The sequence below is a fragment of the Aythya fuligula genome, chromosome 1 (genome assembly GCF_009819795.1).
Source record: "Aythya fuligula isolate bAytFul2 chromosome 1, bAytFul2.pri, whole genome shotgun sequence".
Lineage (NCBI taxonomy): Eukaryota > Metazoa > Chordata > Aves > Anseriformes > Anatidae > Aythya > Aythya fuligula.
Window position 1 is genome coordinate 157,420,402 of NC_045559.1, and position 23,641 is coordinate 157,444,042.

Here is a 23,641-nt window from a genome sequence, read left to right on the forward strand (position 1 = left end):
ATTTAGTTCTTCAGACTCTTTGTTCACTCATAAAGTATGACAAAAGTTGTAGATGTAGCCTGAACATTTATGTACACCGCAGCATTTTAACCATTTATGTGACGATCACTTCTATCAACCAGCTACATTTACATTCTCCAGTGTATGGATGTTACCAATAATGCTTTGCTTAAGTAAGAAAAAGTCTTAAAAAATCTGCTGCATATTGTAAACTAGTAAGTGGAGTGAACCAAACAACCGTGGAAAAGTGCTGAAATATTTATAGAATATATGTTAATTAATCTGTGCTTCATCACAAGCAATTATGTACTCATCTAAGTTGTATCTCCATTCTGCATGTTCAAATTAAAAAATATTAGTTCCACTTTAAGAGAAGCTAATTTCTATAGATCCACTGTTTGCAACATACCTGGTTAAGAAAACAGATTTAGGAAACAAATAAACAGACACTTTATTTGTGGAAGCTGCTGTAAAACTTTACAGTAACTAATGTTTCATATTTTTGAGCTACTTATCATAATTGTTGTAGATAAGAAAGATCACATAGCGAAGAACAAGAGTGAGACAACATAATTCTAATTAAACCACTAATGCACATGATTTATTCTATTTCAAGGACAATGAGCAGGTTCAGTTTCAATCTGCCAATAGAATTCAGTGAATGATACTGAATCTTAGTCACAGTAGAGTATAAATTCCTTGAGTAGTAGCTGTATTACCTGTGCTGCTTTCTCTTCCTCCACTAAATGCTAGCCCAAAAGGGAAAAGGAAGAAACTGAGAACTCTGTACATGTATATTTTTGATGTATGCAACATATATTAAATTCTGTTTGATTTTAGCAAGACTAAACTTATACTTTTATATTACAGATCTCATTTGATTATAGGATACAATAGCTCTACTGTTTGTTAAATTCCCTAACATTAATGAAAGAGCTGATGGTCTTAAATTCTTTTCTCCTTACTTTTCAAGTGTCAGTGGAGACAGTACATTATAGGGTAGGAACTGGACTGAGTAGCCAAAGCAGTCTTCCTAACCCTATATCCTGCAGTACATTTAGGGAGATGTACCAGAACAGCTCTGATCACTGAGGCAATCAGCTCCAGTACAGGCACAATCTGCAGCAGAGTGGGGAATTAGGGTAGGGTTTCCTGGGCCAGGAAAAACCCCAGGGGAGTGATGACAACCACCCGGAACGAGCAGTTCTCAAAAAAGCATCTGACGAAGCATGGAGAGGGCCAGAAGCAATGGCAGACACCCCACAACACACATACACCAAGGTGGGCATCAGTGTGAGGCATGGCAGTCAGGGAATGGTGTAGCATTTGTGTGGGAGGGCACCCCTCCAAAGAAGGGATGTTCACTGACCAAGTGGGAAACTTGAAGTACACATAACCCAGCTGTTTAGTGACCACTTGCACTGGTCAAGGGCACTAATCCTACCTGACCCTCAAGGCAGAATGGTGGCCACTCAGAGCAAAGTCTGCAGCTCCAGCTCAGGGATTTGCACTATCTACCCCAGCTCTGGCTGATGCCTCCACCCAGATGGAGCTGCTGAAGGAAGAGGCTGCAGTTCAGACCTTAGTCTGAAGAAAGTGCCCAGACCTTCCTTCTGTGGCAGGGACAGGTGGCAGACTTGTCTGCAAAAGGTGTGTCCAGGTGGAGGACCTCCTGCATCAGGTGTTTGAGCTGCAGAAGGTGGTGATATGGCTGTATAACATCAAGGAAGCTGGAGAGGAATCACAGAGCCATGGAATATCCTGAGTTGGAAGGGACCCAGAAGGATTACCAAGTCCAGCTCCTGGCTCCACACAGGACCACCCAAAAAATCAAACCATATGTCTGAGAGCATTGTACAAATGCTTCTTGAATTCCACCAGGCTTGGTGCTATATCTACTTTCCTGGGGAGCCTGTTCGAGTGCCCAACTCTCCAGCTGAAGAACCTTTTCCTAATATACAACCTGAACCTCCCCAATGAAGGTTCATACTATTCCCCTGTGTCCTATCACTGTTCACCAGAGAGAAGAAATTATTACCTGCCCCTCCACTCCCCCTCATGAAGGAGATGTAGACTGTTATGAGCTTTCTCTCTCTCTATTTCTCTCTCTCTCTCTCTCTTTTTTTTTTTTTTTTTTTTTTTTTTTTTTAACAATTTAGGAGAACAATACTTTAGAAATATTTCAGTCGCTGAATTCCCGCAGTACTACAGAGTGTTATGGTTGAAATGTACTTTATTTCTTTCTTTTTCCAAGGAACAATAAATTTTTTGTTGTGACCATGTTTAAGCTAAGCGCTATTGATCTGTTAAAGGTGATGTTAAATTTTTGTTGATTATGAAATAATTTGTCACCAATGAGTTTGTAGTAGCTCTCCAACTGCATATCTTTGATTTCCATTAATGTTCTTAGACTGTCTCAATGACACTTGTGGTCTTATTCCATATTGATTGCTTTTGTCCTGTGTCCTAACAATAGCTGCTGGTATTTTAAATATTGGAAGCTAAGGAAACATGAGACTCAACTGATTAATTTCAAAAGAACTTCTGTACAACTAAAATAAATTCATTTTAGACAGTGTCCTATTTGTGGGAAAAAAAAAAAGAAAAGAAAAAAAAAAAAGTTTGTTTATGTTGCAGGTTTTTCACTGCCGACAGCATAAAATACATGAACCATGCCTTATATTGGGACCCTGTTGCTTTCATTATATAGCCATCGTAAGATGTCCTGATAAAAAAGTCATGTTGTATATTTTTCAAGTATAACATTTGAATTTCTAAACTGGCCACCAACAGCCATGCAGTTTCTGCATGGATGGTTAGTGCAGGAGGATATAAAACTGATGGGAAATCCAATTTGCTGTCAAAAAGTTCAAGGCATCTTGGGGCACGTTTAATGCAAACCTTGCTAATTTTACATACACATTACTGTAACTCCTCCCTAAAAATGCTGTTACTAATGTTCTAATGACTAAAATGGATTATGATATCTAAAAGAGCGTCTTTGCTCCTATCATCTAAATTTGAAGTGAGGGTGCTTTGAAGTTTTGTTAAAAGACCATACTTGCTCAAGGTTTCTATCACCACCCAGTAGTGATAATCTAGGTTACCTATCTGTATCAATGTTATATATTATTTATCCAAACACATGCTTAAATAATCCTCACCAAAATTACATGCTTATTTAGGGGTGGAAGAGGTTTAGAGCATCGTCAAGGAATCCTAGAGGAAAGCGTTACTTTTTTTTTTTTTCTCTCCTATCTATTTCTCCTACCTGTTTCTCATGTCTCTCCTCACTTTTGGATAAATAGGGATGAAAATTATTATTTTGTGATTGATAGAAAGGTTGATATTTAAGAAAAATGTGCACTTCCTGAAGCTTATTCTCAAGAAACATGTGAACCACAACCTTTAAAATATAGATGAATTGGTCCGGTCATAGGTCGAGGTCTTAGGAGAGTCTTTCTTACTAAATCAACTGATTAAGACTTTTTTTTTTTTTTCCTTTTCTGTCAGAATATTCACTTGTTCTTGTCTTGGGAAAGCAGAAGCTTCATCCATTCATTAGGTTCTAGTTATCTTCCTAAATAAGTGTACTATATATATATGTGCATGTATGTTTTTTTATTATTATTATTATTTTTCACTGCTTCTAAATCTGAGTGAAAATAAAAATAAAAATAAAAATAAATAAATAAATAAATAAATAACACTGCCTTTTAATAAAAATAAACATATGCATAATATTTTCAAGATGGGAAGGATACCATGAGTAAAGTGAGGAGGTAAAGTTCCCAAAATTCAAACAGTTTGAGAGTTCTAAGAGTCTCACAACAAGAGATAGCAACAACAGAACGTTGTATGAAATTCCAGAACCTAAAATATATATAAATAATAATAATAAAAATCACATTTCTGATTTCTTTTTTGGTAATTAAATGTCTGACTAAAGAAGAAGAAAAAAAAAAAAAAAAAAAGAGAGAGTGATGATGCCAGGAAACCTTTATGCCTGAACTCTAACAGTTTTAAATTCTCTGTAAATGAAAGAAATAAATTACTGTTGTACAGCTTTAGTGGTTCACAGTACAACACAAGCAGTTCTTGGTGTGTTACTTTAGATATAGTTTTATATAGTTTTCTCTCTCCTTTTATTATATAGGAAGACTGGTCTCAGAGTTAAGCTTCTTAAATAAAGCAGTGTAACCATCCATCAAATTTTGCTCAAGCTGTCACTAGAAATTCCATTGGGATATAAAAATGTTTCCACAATACCAGAAACACAGCAATCATGCCAAATATATATATATATATATATATATAATCTGCTAGTATTTAGAAAACATTGTTCCATAGAAGATTCTGATAATTTGTTTGACATCCCTCTAAATATAAATCAGCACTGAATGCACAATGCCATTTCAGTTCTATTTGCATTCCATCCTTGTGATAGAAAGAAAGCCTAGGTTTGAATGACAATTAAGATTTTTAATGTTGGTGTAAAGTAAAGATACCACTCAAAATTATTTTTATAAGCTTATCAACCAGGAATGCCCTGCTATAACATTCTGAAAGGCCAAGACAACACTTAGAAGCAAAAAGTAAAAGAAAGGAAAAGAAAGTATCAAGTATGGACTGATTAAGACACTCAAATAAACCTGAATTGTTGCCAGATTTACTAGGTTTTTTAAGTGGCATTAAAACTATTAATTTTTATGTTGGCTATTTAAAATATATCATTTTAACAAATACAGTCCTTGAACCACTTTCCTTCCTAATTAGAAATCTCTAAATATCCTTCTAACTAAAAGTTGTGGGGAAGAAGGGAGCCTAAACCATACTGATCTACATGTCACTGTTAATTATGTCAAATTCAACAGAAAACAGGAGGGTTGATCATCATTTTGTGTGGCATATAGATGGACTACAGAAGATGTAGCCTGAATTTTTCTTAAGGCATGAAAAACCTTGGCTTTGAGCCTGGATAACTTCAGTAGTTATCATATTCCTCTGATCAGAATGTACAAAAAAAGGATGATGATAAAATCCTTAGTAATACATTAATTAATCCAGAGGTTATCCCTTTCTTTAACAATCCCCTCTAGCACTGCCTCTGTCTGAATTTTAAATATAATGATCTTGGAGTCTGACCTGAATCACATATTTTAAACACAGTATATCCTGAATAATATATAGTATTGATGTGCATTAATGTTTAAAATAAAGCAGATAATGCTTAGGGTCATGGAACTCATCTTCATAGATATATTGGTATTGCATAAATGTTAGTTGAAGACTGCAAAACCCAGACAGAAGAGCAGCCTGTTCTAACTCTGAGATGCTCTGATACTGTTAGCCTGAATCAAATATAAGTGAACATTGCCCTGCAGTTTTAGATATACTTGAGCATTTACCCTGTAGGCTTGAATGGCATGTTCGGTTACATTTATTCATTATTCTGGTCATCTGAAATAAGAAATATATCATTATATACGTATATAAAGATGAAGACTTGGAATTTACATTTTCATTGGGGGTGCCTGTATCAAGGATGTCACCAATAGACTTCCAAGTCTTGTTCAGTCCACTGACTATTATCTGCTTCTGTTGTTTCATGTCAGCACCAGTCTGAGGAGTATCAAGAAGGATAACAGGGCCCTGGGAGCAGTAGTAAGGGACTCTGGAGCACAGGTAGTTTTTTTCATTTAATTAATTAAATGTTAATTCATTTTTCACCAGTCCTCCAGAATATCTTGAGGGAGCATGTCAAAATAATGGTCCAGACTCTTCAGTGGTGCTCAGTGATAGGATAAGAAGCAACGGGCACAAAGGAAGTTCCATCTGAATATGAGGAAAAACTTCTTCATTGTGAGGAGCATTGTGATGGAGCATTGGAACAGTTTGCCCAGAGTTGCTGTGGAGTTTCCTACCCTGGAAATATTTAGAACATGCCTGGACATGATCCTATGCGATGTGCTCTAGCTGACTCTTCTTGAGCAGGGAGGTTGGATGAAATGATCTCCAGAGTCCCTTCCATCTTTAAACATTCTGTGATTCTGTGAATATAATTTCAAGGGGTTTTGTTTGTTTTTTTTTTTTTGAAGAGTATCTGTAAGGAGAGAGTATCTACTTCCTTAAGGTTATTTGATCAAGGACCTTGTAAAAATGGGATAATAAGGAAATGGGAAAAGCAAAACATACAGGGCACAGACCTGGCAATGGAGACAACATCAAGAAACAAACTAGGACAGTTATATAAACTGATAAGGGTGGAGTGCGAGAATATTTATTTCAATAAGATCATCTGAGAGAAAATCATATAGAAGCGGTTTGAGAAGGAAAATGGGAGGCAATAAACAAAACATACAAAGTCATAGACCTGGAAAACACAGTGGAGACAATGATAATAAACATACTGTCGGTCACATTTGTTGATGGTCTATCAAGAACTTGTAGGAATTGTTTCAGAGAGTGACAACTTGGATTTTGCAGCTGATCAGGATACCAGCATAAACATCAAGTACTGACTGGACTGTACTATCCACATCCATGAAAGAATGTGTAAGAGGATAGGGTGCAAGGAGGAACAAAGAGGGGGTTAGGTATGAAAAGGTATAAAAGACACTGGTCATGTGTAAAATGGGAATGCTGATTATGCTTGCCTGTCTGATATGCGTGCTGATCAATGCAGTCAGTCTTATCTTCTTATCCTGTATCTTCTTATTAAATCCTTCCTCAACCACCTCTCTGTGTAGTCATCTTACATGTGTTTATGACCTGAAAGACTGAGTGACAGCTTCTATGGGGAATCAGCATGAGTCAATTTGGGGCCAGCTACTGGAGTCAGACCAGGGGTGTGGGCATCTCTGACCTGAGGTGTCATATACTGATGCCAGTGTGGTCTTTTAGTCACAGCCACTTAAGCAGGATCAGTGTGTGCCCCCAAACCAGCTACTGGGGTGCTTGGAGTGTGTGAGGGGTTCAATACTGGCAGCTCGAGTGGGGCTGTGGGTCACAGCTCATATGCCTGGTGCCAGCTGCTGAGTGGATGAGTATATGTTTCTTCCCCAAATCAGTGTGCATAAGGGTTGTGTGTGCATTTTCTGGCAAACCTCATACTGGAGCAGCCAGTGAGTAGGAGACTTGTGGGGCAGGTGTCAGGGGCCAGGATTCAGGCAGGTGTGCTGGACAGGCAGAGGGGCACCTCCAAGTGTGCATGTACTGGTGGGCCTGGAGGAGAGGGGTGTGTGCTTGTACCAGGGAGCTGCTGTTTGTGCCATCCCAAGAAGAGGAGAGGACCTAACTGTCAGTGATTTATGGTAAGTCTTGTGGGCAAACCAGGCATTGCCTGGTTTGTGGCAGACTGTAACTGGCTGTGTCAGAAGCCTCTGCTTGTGTCATTTGTATGTGTGCCAATGCATGTGTCTGGGATAGGTGCTCAGCTTCTCTGCTGGTTGAACCTGAAAATGGGAAGGTAGCACCCATATCCATTGGCCCGTAGCAGAGATGCTGGGTTTGGAATGGATTCTAGTATCTAGGAGGAAATCCTCAGGCCTTGGACCTGCTGGAGGTAGCATCCACTTATAACTTCTATTAACAGTTTTTGTCCAGCTTTTTTTGTTTGTTTGTTTTTTTCTCCTTAATGACCTTTTTTTCCATATATGAAACAAATACTGAGCTTAAATGATGTAGTAAAAGTGGATGCTCTAAGACAGTTCTTTTTGTTTGGTATATGCACCATGTATTTTTAATATGCCAGTTGAAGTAAAAACAATACCTATATTAAAAAATATATATATATATATATATATCACTTTCTCTTCTGTGAAATGAATTTAGAGATTAGAAAGTTTCTCTGTGCAAGAAAATCTTCCCACATTTGGCCAAAATAGCACATGGCTTCAAATGATTTCAAGGAGTCCAAAACACTGCTAATTCTCAGAATAAACTGGAAACTTATTTTTACTTTTTCATGATTTGCTCCTACAGGAACCAAAAGGGAGTACTGGTGATGTAGAAGTTTCCTGGTTGTTTTCTATCATTACTGAGCAATTTCATCCTGACCTCTTTTTTTTTTTTTTTTTTTTTTTTTGTGTGTGTGTGTGTGTGTGTGCAGTTTCTTTTCCTCAACCCCTTCAAAAAAAGGTTGAAAAATGAAGAGCTGCCATAAATTAAGGCACGCTGAAACAATCTTTTTGTAGCAGCTCATTATGGTTATGTATGTTATTTAACAATTAGCAATTCTTATATAACAAAATACTTTCTGACTTCACCAGAAGACAAGGAACTGCATCTATTTAGACTAAACGTACATCAGTTGTTATCATAAAATTTTGAAGTTTTGTAATCCAGTTTTAGTTTTTGAAGCTATTTTATTAGACCTGTATAATTACAGTACCAAATAGGATTTTGTTGTTCATGGTGTTTTTGTTCATTTGTTTCTTTTAAGTGAATAACTGCATTCAAACAAAAGTAAAGACATTTCATAAATAATTGCAGTAGACAGTGCAGAGATTCTAATAACTCAAAAATACAGAGAAAAAAAAATGGACTGACAATGTGCTCAGAGAAGACAACCTCTCTTGCGAGTATCTGGGTGACAAATGAAATATGTTTCCAAGTTTTTATCCTATTCCACATCATTTTCAGTTTATTTTACTACAAAGACATATAAACAAACAAAATAACATTTTCTCCTTTACTCTCTGTTCTAATAAAACCTTACACTTCATGGTATTTTTGGAAGCCTAAGTAAAAAGAAAGAAGACAGATGCACTCCAAAGTTCAAACCACCTGAGGGTCCTTCTTAAAAATACTGTGGTTCACTTAACCAATTTTAGTGAGTGTGCAAACAAGGGAGAAACTTAGTTTTGGTTATTCATTATGATCTTTGACATTATGTTGGCAGTTATCATGTAACATATGGAGTCCAGTCCTTCACTGATCTAGGTAGCAAACATGAAAAATTACCAAGTTTCAGACTGTCATCTGGGAAGGGAGAGAGAGGTCATCCTGTGTTTTATGTTACAGTAGACTTCTATAAACCTAACAATTACAGAATGAAAATTCTTGTCTATATTAAGATCTGGTACTTATGTGAGCCAAAATTAATTAAATTTCAGAGAAGCCTAGCTAATTAAGAGTGTTGTTATTTGCAAAAGAGGGGAAAGAATAGTATGGGACAGTATATGTGATAGGTTAATATTTGCTAATGGTCTAATAAAAGCAACAACACTCATAATGTGTTAGATTAAAGTGGGTGTTTAATCATAAAGCATTCTGCTGTAAAATTTATGAGGTCAAAATGTGTTAATTCCAAACATTGTGATATATTTTCAAAATTGAGTTCTGGTAACATTGTAGCCTTTTGATGCTACCAGTGAAGAGGTGATGAAAATAATATATTAAGCCAATTTAAAAAAAAACATTGAAATGTATTATAGCACATGTAAACCTGCTGCCTAAACCAGAATATATAAATTAGATGGACTGCAAGAACAAAAAAAAAAAAAAGGCATTTTTAATTATTTTTTCAAAGGTTAGTTTTCTGACATCTGTCATTCATCTTGATCTTGAAGAAAACAAGGGAAACCTAATAAAGAGAGAAGATTTTCACTAAACTTACCCAGGATGTGTGTTCACTTGAAGCTTCTATTTCTAGTCTTCTAACTTTCTAAAGAATGTGGTTCAACAGGGAAGAAAACATTTATTATTATTATTTTTTTTTTTTCAGAGAAAATACATACAGAGAAATGGGAAGAAAAGCTTTGTTTGGAAGGCTCCAAAGATATATACAAAGGTAGTTACCTTTCATCCAACATAGCACCAAAATTGTTTTCTAGTTATGTCAAGGAATTTACCATTCACACATTTGCTATGTGACTACTGACTAAATCAGAAATCAGTGATATCAACAATAAACATGAGAATTCAGGTGACACCTCACCTGAGTCATGACGAATATATGACATATCTGTATGGGAGATGGGTCTAAGGCAATATGTCATTGCAAACCCAGACAGCACATGACATTTTATGAAAGCTGAGGTGAAGGTAGCTGTGGAGCTAGAACTACTGGGACCTATGAGGAACATCGGAACAGTGTTGGTCTATTAGTGACAGGAACCTGAGAAACCTGGAAAATAGCATGGGTTTAATAATCTATTTAGTTCCTAAAGAGACTGAATGACACACTTGCACTTCTAGAGTTTCACCATAATCAGTACAGTCATTCAAACCCCGCCTCAAATGAGCATTCATAAGAGTACATACAAGTATGAATATTAAAAGAAAAGGAAAAGCAAACAAACAAATACAAAAAACAATACAACAGCAAAAAAGCTGAGGCGTACATTTTGGAATCCATTTTGTCCATCCTATTGTGTCTCATTTCTACTGCTGTTAGAGTGAAATTTGTTTGAAGTACTGGTAGGGTGTATTGGTAAAATAGTTCATGTCTGAAACTGACAATTTTATGCCACTCTTAGTTAACTCTGTACAGCCTTACCTTTTCCAAAAGTTTGAAAGCCGTGAGTTTGAACTTGTGTTTGTGAGGAAAGAGTAAGACATGTAACAGGCAATTTAAGTCTTTGCAATTCTTAGCAGCCTTCAGCATTCTGGAGAATATACTCAAATATAGCAGAAAAAGGAGGAATTGATATGGATAAAAGTACATCAATGAGCAAAGTTTGTGGAAACATTAAAAATTAATTAATGATACTTTTTAATGTTCTTCTTCATTATAGCTGGGTGAAATAATGTTATGTCTGATACACAGTTTGGTGTTGTATGGGTACACAAAATAATCTTATAAAATAAATAAATAATTAAACAGATAAATAAAAGATAGAAAAAGCATGCCACAAGCTAATGGTATCTCATTTTTAAAGTCTTGGCTTGATGGAGATGTACTATTTTACCATTTTTAGTTTTGGTAGTTTTAGAATATTGTGTTTCTTTAAATCTTTCTTTGGATATCTTTCCTTTTGCAGACTTTGCAAAGAAGCAAATTATGTAAGAACTCATTAGGATCAATGAAGATTCCAGTTCATTTCTAATTAGTTCCTCACAGGAACAAAATTACTTGAACACAGTATTTTAGTGAAAACACTGGGTGGTTTTATCTCTACAAAGCAAATATAATAAAATATAATTATATAATAAAGTTAGACCAATTTCCTAAAGCATATGTAAATCAGAGAAGTAAAGAAATAGGAATATTCCTTTCCTGCTTCCCTTATTCTCATTTGAATCTTAAGTGTACAGAATATTTTGAATCACTGAAAGTAAGTTATACATGTTATTGAAGAAGAAAAAGAAAAAAAAAAAAAAAAAGGAAAAGGAAGATGACAAATAATGGAGAAGAAAAACAAACAAACAAACAAAAATAATAATTAAAAAAAAACAACAACAACAATCAACCCAAATATAATCCTCAAGCATGCAAATGACATGCAAACAGGGGAGAGATTAAAAAAAAATACAGATTCAAGCCTACTATAAATTTGGAGGTTTTATTTATTAGTGCACTTATCTAGAGAACAATTAAATAAATACTCTTTTTTTCTTGTTTTCTTTTGTATTTTGTAATATTTGATTGAAATAGCAAAGGTGAAATGATATGTTCATAGAAAACAAAACAAAACAAAAAAAAAGTAATAATAATGGGGCTTGTTTACATGATTATTTATTTGTCTATTTTTCCATAAAGTGTAAGTTACAAAAAATGCAATCTTATAAGTATGAATAAACAAATTCAATAAAATTTTCTTAGTGCTTTATAAGGGGAGACTATTGCTAACATTAGGATATATTTAATCTCTTTGAAAAAAAAAAAAAAAACTTAGATTTTGTCTATTGAAGTATAACAAAATATAAATAAATAAATAAATAAAAGATGGGGGCAGAAAATCTACTGACCTGTGATTTGACTGCTGGATCAAAAAAGACTCACCTCAGCTAGAAACAGCAAGTCTGGGATTGTGACACCAAACTTGGAGCACACAAATACACTGCTGTGGTTGAGAAACTTGCTACTAATCTCCTTTTTTCACTGGTGTTACTCAAAGACTGAAGTGAAGGCTGCTGGCCTACAAAACAGTTGTGAAGCCATGTAAGTGTTGCTGCCATGCCAGCAGTAGTAGCAAGCAGAGGTAGAGGACTGGCAGAGAACACACAACCTTGGGAACAACCTGTATGGGGACCCTTAAGGAAACTAACTCCTCCTTTCTGATTTCAGAGTGGGTGTTTCTTCCAGTTACTTTTGGGCCAATATGCTCTGAAATTACTGTTTAACCAATGAATCAGACTTGCAGGAATTTGTTTTGTTATGTAAATTTGTTAAGTGTTTAGCTATTTATTATTTGAAATCAATAAATAGCAATATTGTCAAGAATCTATGTTTCCTGGGTTTGGTGCCTCATAATACCTTTTTAGGGTGATTAAGCATACTAACCAGTGAACTGACTGCCTCATTCTGTCTTTATTATGGTAAGTGCTGAAAGTATGGGGAAGAAAATCTTGGGATATCATGACACTTACATTAACATATACAAGATATAATGGATCTAACGAACAGCAACATTTACAGTTTTTATTTTTAGTTTGCTGACGGTTGCTAGAAAAAGTTCCAAAATCAGTTGTCTACTTATGACAGATTCCATTGGATTATTTTGCTGTTGCAGAGAAGACAAATCCTTGACAATAATAACACAGCTTTAATTAATTAAATGTAATTACCTGTATAAGATCATTCTAATATATGTGGATAAACCACTGACAGATTTTGTATGTAATTTGAATAACCCATTAAATAAGAATAAAAAATAATAATCTGGTTGCAGTTTACAAAATTGTCAAGGTCAATGATATGACTTCTATTGACTTCAAAAACATTTCAGGATAGTTTGTATTATACCAGTGATGCGTATTATTTTGTTCTAGGCTTTGCTATTATTCTCTGTCTTATTTCATCTGGTTATAATTTAAATGAATAATATCAATGTGTGTCTATTTAAAGATATATTGAGGGCAATTACTAGTTCCATTGTAGCTGTTGGCAATGAGAGGTAAAAGACATCAAAGGCTGAATTTAACTTTCTCAGAGTTTTCTTTCACAGTGTAGCTTGCAGTGAAGGATAGTCAGGCTTTTGACATTGTGAACATGAAGATTCACTCATTTTTCAGTTGGACTTTTGGTTCCTTAAGGCTTTAACCAATTATTTTTCCATGTATATTCCATCAATTGCCTCTTTTCACTCTCACAAAATTCAGTCTAACTTCTTATTTCTGCCTAATAAAAATGTCATTAAATGCATGCTTTTCTCTAAAACCTAATTTTCTCTTTATAACTCTATTGCCTGAAGTTCATCCAAGTTGCCAAGTTGTAATTATAATTTTCTTCAGCCTTTTTTTTTTTTTTTTTTTTGGCTTCTTAACTGCTATTGTATTCACACTGATCCATGCAAAATTTAGGTGAATAATTCACTTTTCCTTTTACATTCAGGACATCATAAAGTTTAGGACTTTTTTTTTTTTTTTTTTTTTTTGGTGGGATGTTGTTGCATTTCTTATTTCCCCAGATTGGTGTGCTACTAATCATATGCTTTCCTGAAATCTTAGTAGGACTTATGGAATGCCTCCGCTTCTCATTAATACTTTGTATTTCCATGAAGGTCATCTGTTGTGAGCTGGACTAGTCCTAGGAAAACTGCAAATACTCACTCCTCATCTAAAAAGTCATCTGAAAGGAAAGCTGATTGTTGTGGTAGTAAATTGAGAATTATTTAGCAAGTTTGTCTATAAACAAAAAATAACACCTTTTTCGAATGGTTCATATGTATATGCCAGGAATTTTGTATTTGTATTTAAATGGAAATATCCTGATTAGACTTCTATTAAGAAGGGTACTGTATTGACTGTAAATATTGCAAAATACAGTAAAGGGTGTTATACTATTCAAGCACAGAGGACCAGAAATTGATGTATACACCAGTGACATAATTTGCTTATCTCTGTGAAACAACAACCCTTCCCCTCCCCCCCCCCCAGAATATCATGAGCTTAGTGAAAGGTAGAAGATTTGTTTTGAAGATAATCTTACTCCATATTTAGTTCTGGTTTAGTTCTGGTGTTAAAGAGAAATTAGTAAAATATAACTGTAATTCATATAGATTTTGGTTGCATGGCTATAACCCAGGACATAGTCAAATAAACTGCAACCAACCCTCACTTGTTTTCTGGAAAAGTTGATGGAAAAGCACATGGCAACATATTAAAATATTTCCTCACTATCTAGTCAGAGTCTGAGTTAATTAATATTATCACAGCTGTGGACCATGTAAATCTGGGTTAACTAATATTATCACAGCTGTGGACTGTATATATTCACTCATTTAACTGGAAATCTCAGTTGCACTGCATATTAAAACTTGAAGCCCTAACTTCCATATGCAGTTTAGCAGTTATTAGAAACAAAACTAAACAAAACCAACTCTACAGCATATTCTTATTATTTGTGAGCTCTGGATCAGACTAAGATTGCTAAAAACAGCAATGCTGTGAAAGCAATAGATTAATTTACAGGAAATAACATAACTCTTAATCTCCTTGTTTCTGATGTACACTTATGATTGACATTTTTAAATGTTGGGAACATAGAAAAGATGTTGAGTTCATAATTCTTTTGCAACATCAGTAAATTATAAAAAGGCAACAGAAGAAGCAAACAGAATATTAGAAATTATTATCGAAAGGATGGTGAACAAACCAAAAAGAACATTACTGTGCAACTGAGTAAATTCACTGATCAGATTCACTGAGTAAATTCACTGATCTTGACTACACATGATTTTGTTGAGTTGAATAATAAAAGAAGAAAAAATCAGGTAAAAAAGAAAAGAAGAAAGGAAGAAAGTAAAAGAAAGTACAAGAAAGTAAAAGAAAGAGAAAGAAGGCAAGAAGACAAGAAGGAAATGAAAGAAAGAGAAAGAAAGAAAAAAAAAAAGAAAGAAAGAAAAAGAAAAAAAGAAAGAAAAGTGTGGTTAATAAGAAAAAATTAACATTTTGGTTGGTGTTCAACTGTAGGTGACTGATTCTTCAATTCAGATGAGATATCTGAGACATATACAATACATGTGTCTTGTTTTACTCCTCCCTAAAGACACCTCCATCAAGATTTGCTCTGACCTAGTTCTTAGTCTTAAACTAAAACTATATCTGAATATTTTCCTGTGCACAATAGTAACCACTATTTCTTTCTTTTGATGAGTAATAAATTATAATTGTCTCTTATCTCCTCCACCATGTAGCGTCACAAGATTTTACACTTTTGCATGTCATTCTATCTTTATGCTATACCACAGTTTTCATGCATGTTAAATCTTATGTGCAAAAAGCAGACGAATGCTCCTTTTATTAAGTTTTTAATTACTGTAATAGTTTTTGCTGGGTCAAAGTTAATTTTATTTGTAGAGGCTCACACAGTGCTGTGTTTTGGATTTTTGATGAAAACAGTGGTGATAACACACCAATGTTTTAGTTGTTGCAAAGCAGTGCTTACACAGAGCCAAGGATTTTTTTTGCTTCTTATGCTACCCTGACAGCAAGCAAGCTGGGGGAACACAAGGAGCTGGGAGGAGGCACAGCCAGGACAACTAACCCAGACTGGCCTAAGTGACATCCTATACCATATGGTGTCATGTTCAGGAATAAAAGATGGGTAAAGAAAGAGGAGGTGGGGGAGCAAGAGGAGGGGAATGTTGGGAGTACTGGCATTTGCCTTCCCAAGGAACTGTTTTGCATGATGAGCCCTGCTTTCCTGGAAGTGGCTAAACACCTGCCTCCTGGCGGGAAGTAGCAAATGAATTTCTTACTTGGCTTTGCTTGAACACACAGCTTTTGCTTTACTTAGTAAACTGTCTTTATCTCAACCCATGAGTTCTCTCACATTTACTTTTCTGATTCTCTCCTCCATCTCACCTGGTGAGAGTGAGTGAGCAGCTGTGTAGCATAAAGTTGCCTGCTGGGGCTAAACCACAACAAACGTACTGCATTTTGTCTTCTGTTTTATATATATATATATATATATGTAAATATATATATGAATGAATGTTATTGCTATTCTGTTTCTTTTTCCACTTCTTTTAAGTGTCTCATGAAATTTCTAATTACTTATACAAGATTTTAGGTTATAATAGGATGTCTCATTCTATGTGCTTCTTCTACGCACTAAAAGAATGTCTAAAATACCCCTTTCACTTTGATTTTGTATATGTGAATAATCTGTGATGTACTCAAGAGTGAACTACCATGTTCTTGGCCCTCAGAAGTGTCAAGGTAAAATTATACACCCCTACTGGTTGTCTTCCATGTGACCTTATTTTTCTATTTATTTTTTTCATTAGTTTACTTGTACTTTTTCTTCATTAAAAAAAATCTGTTTTTCTGTAAGTAGTGATATGGCTGGGTAGACATTCAAGCAGAAAGTTTCAGTCCTCCTGTCTGATTGAGTAGCTGTATTTACATTTCACAGTCCTTGTACATTGTTGTTTTAGGTTTTATGTATTATTGTTTTTCTCAGATATAGTTTTAGAGGTGAAAAGTAATATACAGAAATTATAAAGATTGTTAAATTCCTAGGGAAAAAAAAAAAAAAAAAAAAAAAAAAAAGCTTTCATTGTGTCACCCAGTCTTTTTAATTGAAAATTATATTAGCTGGGCAGTTTTTAACCTGTTGTAAGGAAAAGGTTCACTCTATCATTCTGTCATGGTTCTGCTCGAGTGGGCAGCCGAGCTCCACCACAGCCGCTCTCTCACTCCCCCTCCTCAAAGAGGAACGGGGAGAAGATACCATGAAGAGGGCTCAAAGGTTGAGATAAGGACAAGAAGATCACACAGTAATTATTGTAATAATTTCTAGTAATTTCTTCACTGACTACCTGGATGTTGGGACAAGGTGCATTGTCAAAACATTTACAGCTGGTATAAGACTCCACGGAGTGGTTCATGCGCCAGATGGTTGTGCTGTCATTCAGTGAGACTGTGACAGTCTGGAGAAATGGGCCAACAGGAAGGCTGAGAGGGATTTTATCAGTATGTATAAATGTCTGATGGGTGTGTATAAAGAAGAGAGAGACAGTCTCTCCCAGTTATAAGTGCCTAGTGCTAGGGTGATGGATTGAATTGATGACAATTTCCAGATGCAGGTGATCAAGGAGCTAATGACGGGAGATGCTATCCTAAACCCGATACTTACAAAAAAGGGAGAACTGGATGGAGATGTAAAAGTTAGGAAATACAGTTTCCTGTATTTCATCAAGAAAATGCTGAAATACAGGAAATCCCACTTCAATTTAAGAAAAACAAACTTTTTTGTTGTTGTTGTATTTAATTATTGTTATAGTTTTCTTATAATTTTATTATTATTATATTATTATTTATTCTAATATTTAGCAAGTTCCCAGTGAAGTTGTAGTCTCCATCCCTGGAGATATTCAGAACATGGCTGAACATAGTCCTGAACAACCTAATCTCATTGATTCTCAGCAGGGCTCTGGACTAGGTGACCTCTAGGTCACTTCCAACCTAAACTATGCTGTAGTGATATTATATGATCATGAAGATTCCAATTCTATTTTATCTATAGAGAATGTGTAATTAGGGATTAGGATAATCATAATTCTGAAAATTATTGCATTGAAGATTATAGCATTCACTCGACGTCCTATAATATAAGTATGTGAATTACTCACGACCATGGAAATGGATTCTTTACGGTCACAGACTTGTTCACCAGCCTAGTGTACAACAGGAATACATAAACAACAAGAAAATTGCATTAATAATCCACTCTGAATGGTGTATTGTTTTTGAACACAAAGAAAAGCGAGAAAATTTAATTATTTTTTTTTTTTTTTTTTTTTTTTTTTTTTTGTGAAAGAAAAACAAAAGAAAAAGAAACAAATCATAGGAATTCACTTCTTATGGGAGTGTGCTCCCCCCTCTTCCAGGGAAAACACACTGCATGTCTTTTCAATAGCATGGTACATTTGAATTAAACATTGCAAAACTTTATTTTTATTTTTATTATTGTATTCAGAAAAAAAAAAAGTGAAATGCAAATGAAAAAGGAAATAAAGCCACTGCATATACAATATTCACAAAATAAAAGAGAAGTGTTTGGACAGAGGAGAACAGAAACATCTAATACATTTTGGTATCTCATACATTCCAGGTATTTATTTATTTTTATTTTTATTTTTATTTTTATTTTTTTATTTTTATTTTTATTTTTATTTTTATTTTTATTTTTATTATTTCTTTGTTCCTTTCCACTTTCCCTTGTGTGTTTTTTTTGTTTGTTTTGTTTTCTGTTACCAAAGATTCAGGGATATACCAGGTATAGTGGTCACAGATACTTGAAGGGTATCATATGCCAATTTACTATTTATACAAGACGTGGTGAATCAGGAAAAGATGTTTCCTAAATATTGCTTACTATTATTATTAAATTATCTCCAAACAAGAAAACAAACAAAAAGTAATACTGCATTGTAACTTTTTTCCCTGTTTTATTCTTAGTCCTAGTGCAAATCTTCTGTAAAAGTCTCTATAATAGTTGATACATTAGGCATTTTATTTTATATATATTTTTTTCTGTTTTTGTTTTATTTTGCTTTGTTTTTATTTTGTTTAATTTTGTTTCATTTTATTTCTGATTTCATAGTATCTGCAAATATACCTGAAGATAAACCTGGTTTTGGGAGACACAATCTTTGTTTCTGTTGATGGAACTATAAGGAAACAATTATACCAATGGAACTACTTCTGTTTTTTTTTCATTCTTAAGAGAAATGGTGGTATGCTTGAGGACAAGTCCAGAAATGTTTGCTGAATGAATGAGAAGAATGAAGCTACTGATAATGCAGTTATCCATAGCCACCAATCTACAGAGGATAACACCATCACAGACAAGCTGGAAGGACATCACTGTGGTGGTTCCACTCGAGTGGGCAGCCAAGCTCCATCACAACCGCACTCTCACTCCCCCTCCTCAAAGAGGAACAGGGAGAAAATGCAATAAAAAGGGCTCAAAGGTTGAGAAAAGTACAAGGAGATCACATAGTAATTTTTGTAACGAGCAAAACAGACTCAGCATAGGGAAACAGTAAGATTTGTTGCTTATTACTAACAAGCTAGAGAAGTGAGAAACAAAGGAAAGAAACCAAAAGCACCTTCCCCCCCATCCACCCTCTTCCACCTCCTCCCCCTGAGTGGCGCAGAGGAACGGGGGAATAAAAGTTATGGTAAGTCTACAGCGCTTCTTCTCTGCCGCTCCTTCTCGGTCACTCTCGCCTCCTGTGCTGTGGGGTCCTGCCCACAGGATGCAGTCCTTGAGGAACTGATCCGACATGGACTTCCCACAGGCAGAAGCTCTTCCAGAACTGCTCCAGATATGGGTCCATACCATGGGGGCCATCCATCAGGAGAAAACTGCTCCAACTTGGCTCCCCCACGGGCAGCAGCTTCTGCCAGGTCACCTGCTCCTGCGTGGGCTCCTCTCCACAGGCTACAGGTCCGGCCCAGAATCTGCTCCAGCAGGGGTCTTCCACAGGTGGCAGCCTCCGTCGGTGCAGGGCCACCTGCTCCACCGTGGTCTCCTCCATGGTTGCAGCGTGGAACCCTCCTCCACCGTGGTACTCTATGGGCTGCAGGGGGACATCCTGCTTCACCATGGTCCTCACCACAGGCTGCAGGGGACTTCTGCTCTGGCACCTGGAGCACCTCTCCCCCTCCTTCACTGACTTTGGCGCCTTCAAGGCTGTTCCTCACTCTTTTCACTCTCCCAGCTGCTGTGTGGCGCAGCATTTTTTTCCCTTTTTAAATATGCTCTCACAGAGGCACAAAACAACATCGCTTATTGGCTCGGCTCTGGTCAGCAGTGGGGCCCTTACCAAACATGGGGCAGCTTCTAGATCCTTCTCACAGAAGCCACCCCTATCGCCCGCTGCAACCAAAACCTTGCCACGTAAATCCACTATAATGACTGACTTCCGCAGCCACACCTCAAGTACTGTGTTCAGTTTTGGGCACCTTACTACAAGAAGGACATCGAGGTGCTTGAAAGAGTCCAGAGGGGGGCAATGAAGCTGGTGAGGGGTCTAGAGAACAAGTCTTACGAGGAGTGGCTGAGGAAGCTGGGATTGTTCAGCCTGGAAAAGAGAAGGCTCACGGGCGACCTTATTACACTCTACAAGTACCTTAAAGGAGGTGTAGCAAGGTGAGCAACTATTCTGCCATGTGCCTGGTGACAGGATGAGGGGGACTTAAATTGTGGTCTGCTAGTGTATATGCGTATACACCTCCTCCCCACCCACCCCCAATAGCTGATCTTAAACAATCCACCTATATAGCTGCTTGCCTCAGCACTTTCTGGTCTACCCAGGTGCCAGTGATATAAGCCTGGAAGTCTACACTCCCACCCCCCTCGCTTAGACCTCTTACACTATTTGATAGCTGTTGTAACTTGAAATTAACCTGTGTTCACACATATTCAGAATAGAATATGCATCCACACAAAAAATACGTAACAGTAGGATCTAATAAGAATACATGAAAGACTGCAGTGAACAATAAAACAAGCATAATGACCAGCAAACCGTTAGAACTCTACAGGCTAATTTAGTCTCTTGTCCTCTATTTTCTGACATTTATTCCTTCCTAATTCACCTTGACCGTTCCCTTTCAGTGTCTTTTGTCCATCCCTTAAATATATCTCATAAGTTACTCACATTCCTGCAATCTACTTAAAAACATTCCAAAACATCTCAAGCACAGTTCAAAAATGTTCCCTCTCCTGCATCATGTAATGAATTCTATAGCCCTGTAGGAAATAACTTCTTCAGTTTGCAAGGCAGTCAGGGAGGGCTTGTTTGGTGAACTCCTTCCAGGCTGTCTCATGTCAGTTACAACCATATGTGTTCTCCTCAATAGCCCTGTGAGCAGCCAGGTCAGGAAAACGCCCCCTTTTCACCAGTCAGGTGACTTGCGTTCCCCTGTTGCCTCTCGGCCCTGTGTTAGGATGTGTTCCTCCACACAGGACAGCAGTCACTACGATCCATGTCCAAGTGGAGGCCGGTGACAAGTGGTGTACCACAGGGGCCTGTCCTCAGACCAGTACTGTTTAATATCTTCATCAATGACATAGACAGGGGGATGGAGTGCACCCTCAGCAAGTTTGCAGATGACACGCAGCTGAGTGGTGCAGTTGATATGATAGAAGGAAGGGATGCCATCCAAAGGGACCTGGGCAGGCTGGAGAAGTGGACCCACACGAACCTAATGAGGTTCTACAAGTCTAAATGCAAGGTGCTGCACCTGGGCTAGGGCAATTCCAGACATGAGTACAGACTAAGAGAAGAACTAATTCAGAGCAGCCCTTCAGAGAAGGACTTGGGGATTCAAAAGATTAACATGAACCAGCAGTGTGTGCTTACAGCCCAGAAGGCCAACCGCCTTCTAGGCTGTATCAAGAGAGGAGTGACCAGCAGGTAGAGGGAGATGATTGTGCCCCTCTACTCTGCCCTTGTGAGATACCACCTATACTGCTGCATCCAGGTCTGGGGTCCCCAGCCCAAGAAAGATCTTGATCTGTTAGAACAGGTACAGGGGAAGGCACAAAGCTGATCAGAGGGCTGAAGCACTTCTCCTGTGAAGAAAAGCTGAGAGAGAGATGGGGCTAGTCATCCTGGAGAAAAGAAGGCTCTGGGCTGACCTCATCACAGCCTTTCAGTATTTAAAGGAGGCTTATAAAAAAGGTACTCAGGTAGATAATGACAGGACAAAGGGGTATGATTTTAAACTAAATGAACAGAGATTTAGATTAGAGGTTAGGAGGAAATTTTTCAGTCAGAGGGTGGTGAGGCACTGGAACAGGTTACCCAGAGAGGTTGTGGATGCTCCAAGGCATCCAGGTGTTCAAGACCAGGTTGGACAAGGTCCTGAGCAACTTGATCAAGGTGATGATCCTGCCTACGATTGGGAGTTTGGGGGGGGTGGAACTAGATGATCCTTGAGATCCCTTCCAAACCAGGCCATTCTATGATACTATGATCACTGCAGAATCTTGAGGAAATATTCTGGTCTCTTGTGCATCCCCAGTGCAGTAACAACTAGGAATAATTTTGTGCTTCTGTTAATGGTCTCTGCCACAGAAATGTATAGTCTGGTATAAATATATATCATAGTATATTACAGACATTATTGCCAAAATGTTCATGATGGAGAATAACATCCCAGGAAAAATGTTCTTGATACTTGCGTGTCACAGTGGAAGAAGGGACAGTTTTCTTTTAAATTGTATATTTTTTCTGAATGATTTGCTTATAATTCATGGTTTGCAGCCTATTTCCTGAACTGATTGTTGCAGTTTGTATATATATATATATAAAAATCTCATTTAAAGTGAAACAGTGCATACAGAAGATCCATCTATCTCTAAGTCATCTTTCTGAGTGAAAATTAGCATAATGCTAACACAAAAGCAACAAAAATGTTTTACTGAAACTGATATGATATGTGGTGCATACATAATGATGATTTTCAGCTTTAGAGGGAAGTTTCGTATACTGTGCAAATAAGTATTACTTTCACAGTCATGAAAATAACTATTTTTTTCAGTAAATGCAAAGGGAAGGTTTTCATGCTCCATCAATAAGCTTAATAAACTGTTCATATTGAAAATATTGCTAAGGTTTTTTTATTATTATTTATTTATTTTTCTTTGAGGTTATTTATAAGAATCTGCTTTTTGAGCAGCAACAACAATATGTGGAAGTAGATGAACTGGCCCAATTTTTTTATTTTTATTTTTTTTAAGGTTCTAAAAATTGTACAGTTGGAAATCCAGCCATATCTGTTTACCAAGAACATCTTGGTTACTTGGTAAGTAACAAGTGTGATTGGTAAGATAGTCATTCAGTTTGTCTCATGAGACACTGTCATAATTTGCTTTCAGCTTTTGACAGATATAATTCTTAGGATTTGATTGTCTCCCTGCAGTATCAACAATTGTTCTGAAGATGTTAAGATTTTATCCAATGGATTTAAGTTATGAGCCACTGATCACAGAGTTTGGATACCAGTTTTGAGTCAAAACTTGAAAAGGGCTTTTGTTCCTTGAAGTCACTGCTGCAACCCTGAAGGTAAAGAAGAAAGCAGTTAAAAATTGTTTTATGCAAAAGGAGAGCAGAGGTTTTTCCCTTCACTTTAGAGAGAATCAAAGAACAAACAGTTAACTTAGGCTAGTAAACTCCAACAAAAACAAGTATTTCTTAAAAGCTGCAAGAAGAATTGCAGGTGTCTAGGTTATTATGAATATTGTAACACTTCTCAGCAAGGACAACCTTTACTTGCAAAGAACTTTTTTGTTTTTTATTTGAATATTTGAAATTTTGAAATGTATTCAGACATCTATACACACAAGTAATTTCTCACTGTACAGTATATGCCAAATGTCAAAGAAAATACAATATGTTTTACTATTGAGAGTATGTTCCATTCATCTATATTTTTCTTTCTTTTCAAGTTTGTTTGATGTGTTTTAAAATTCAGTGTTTTCACTTATTCAAAAATTGCTATAATATATGTA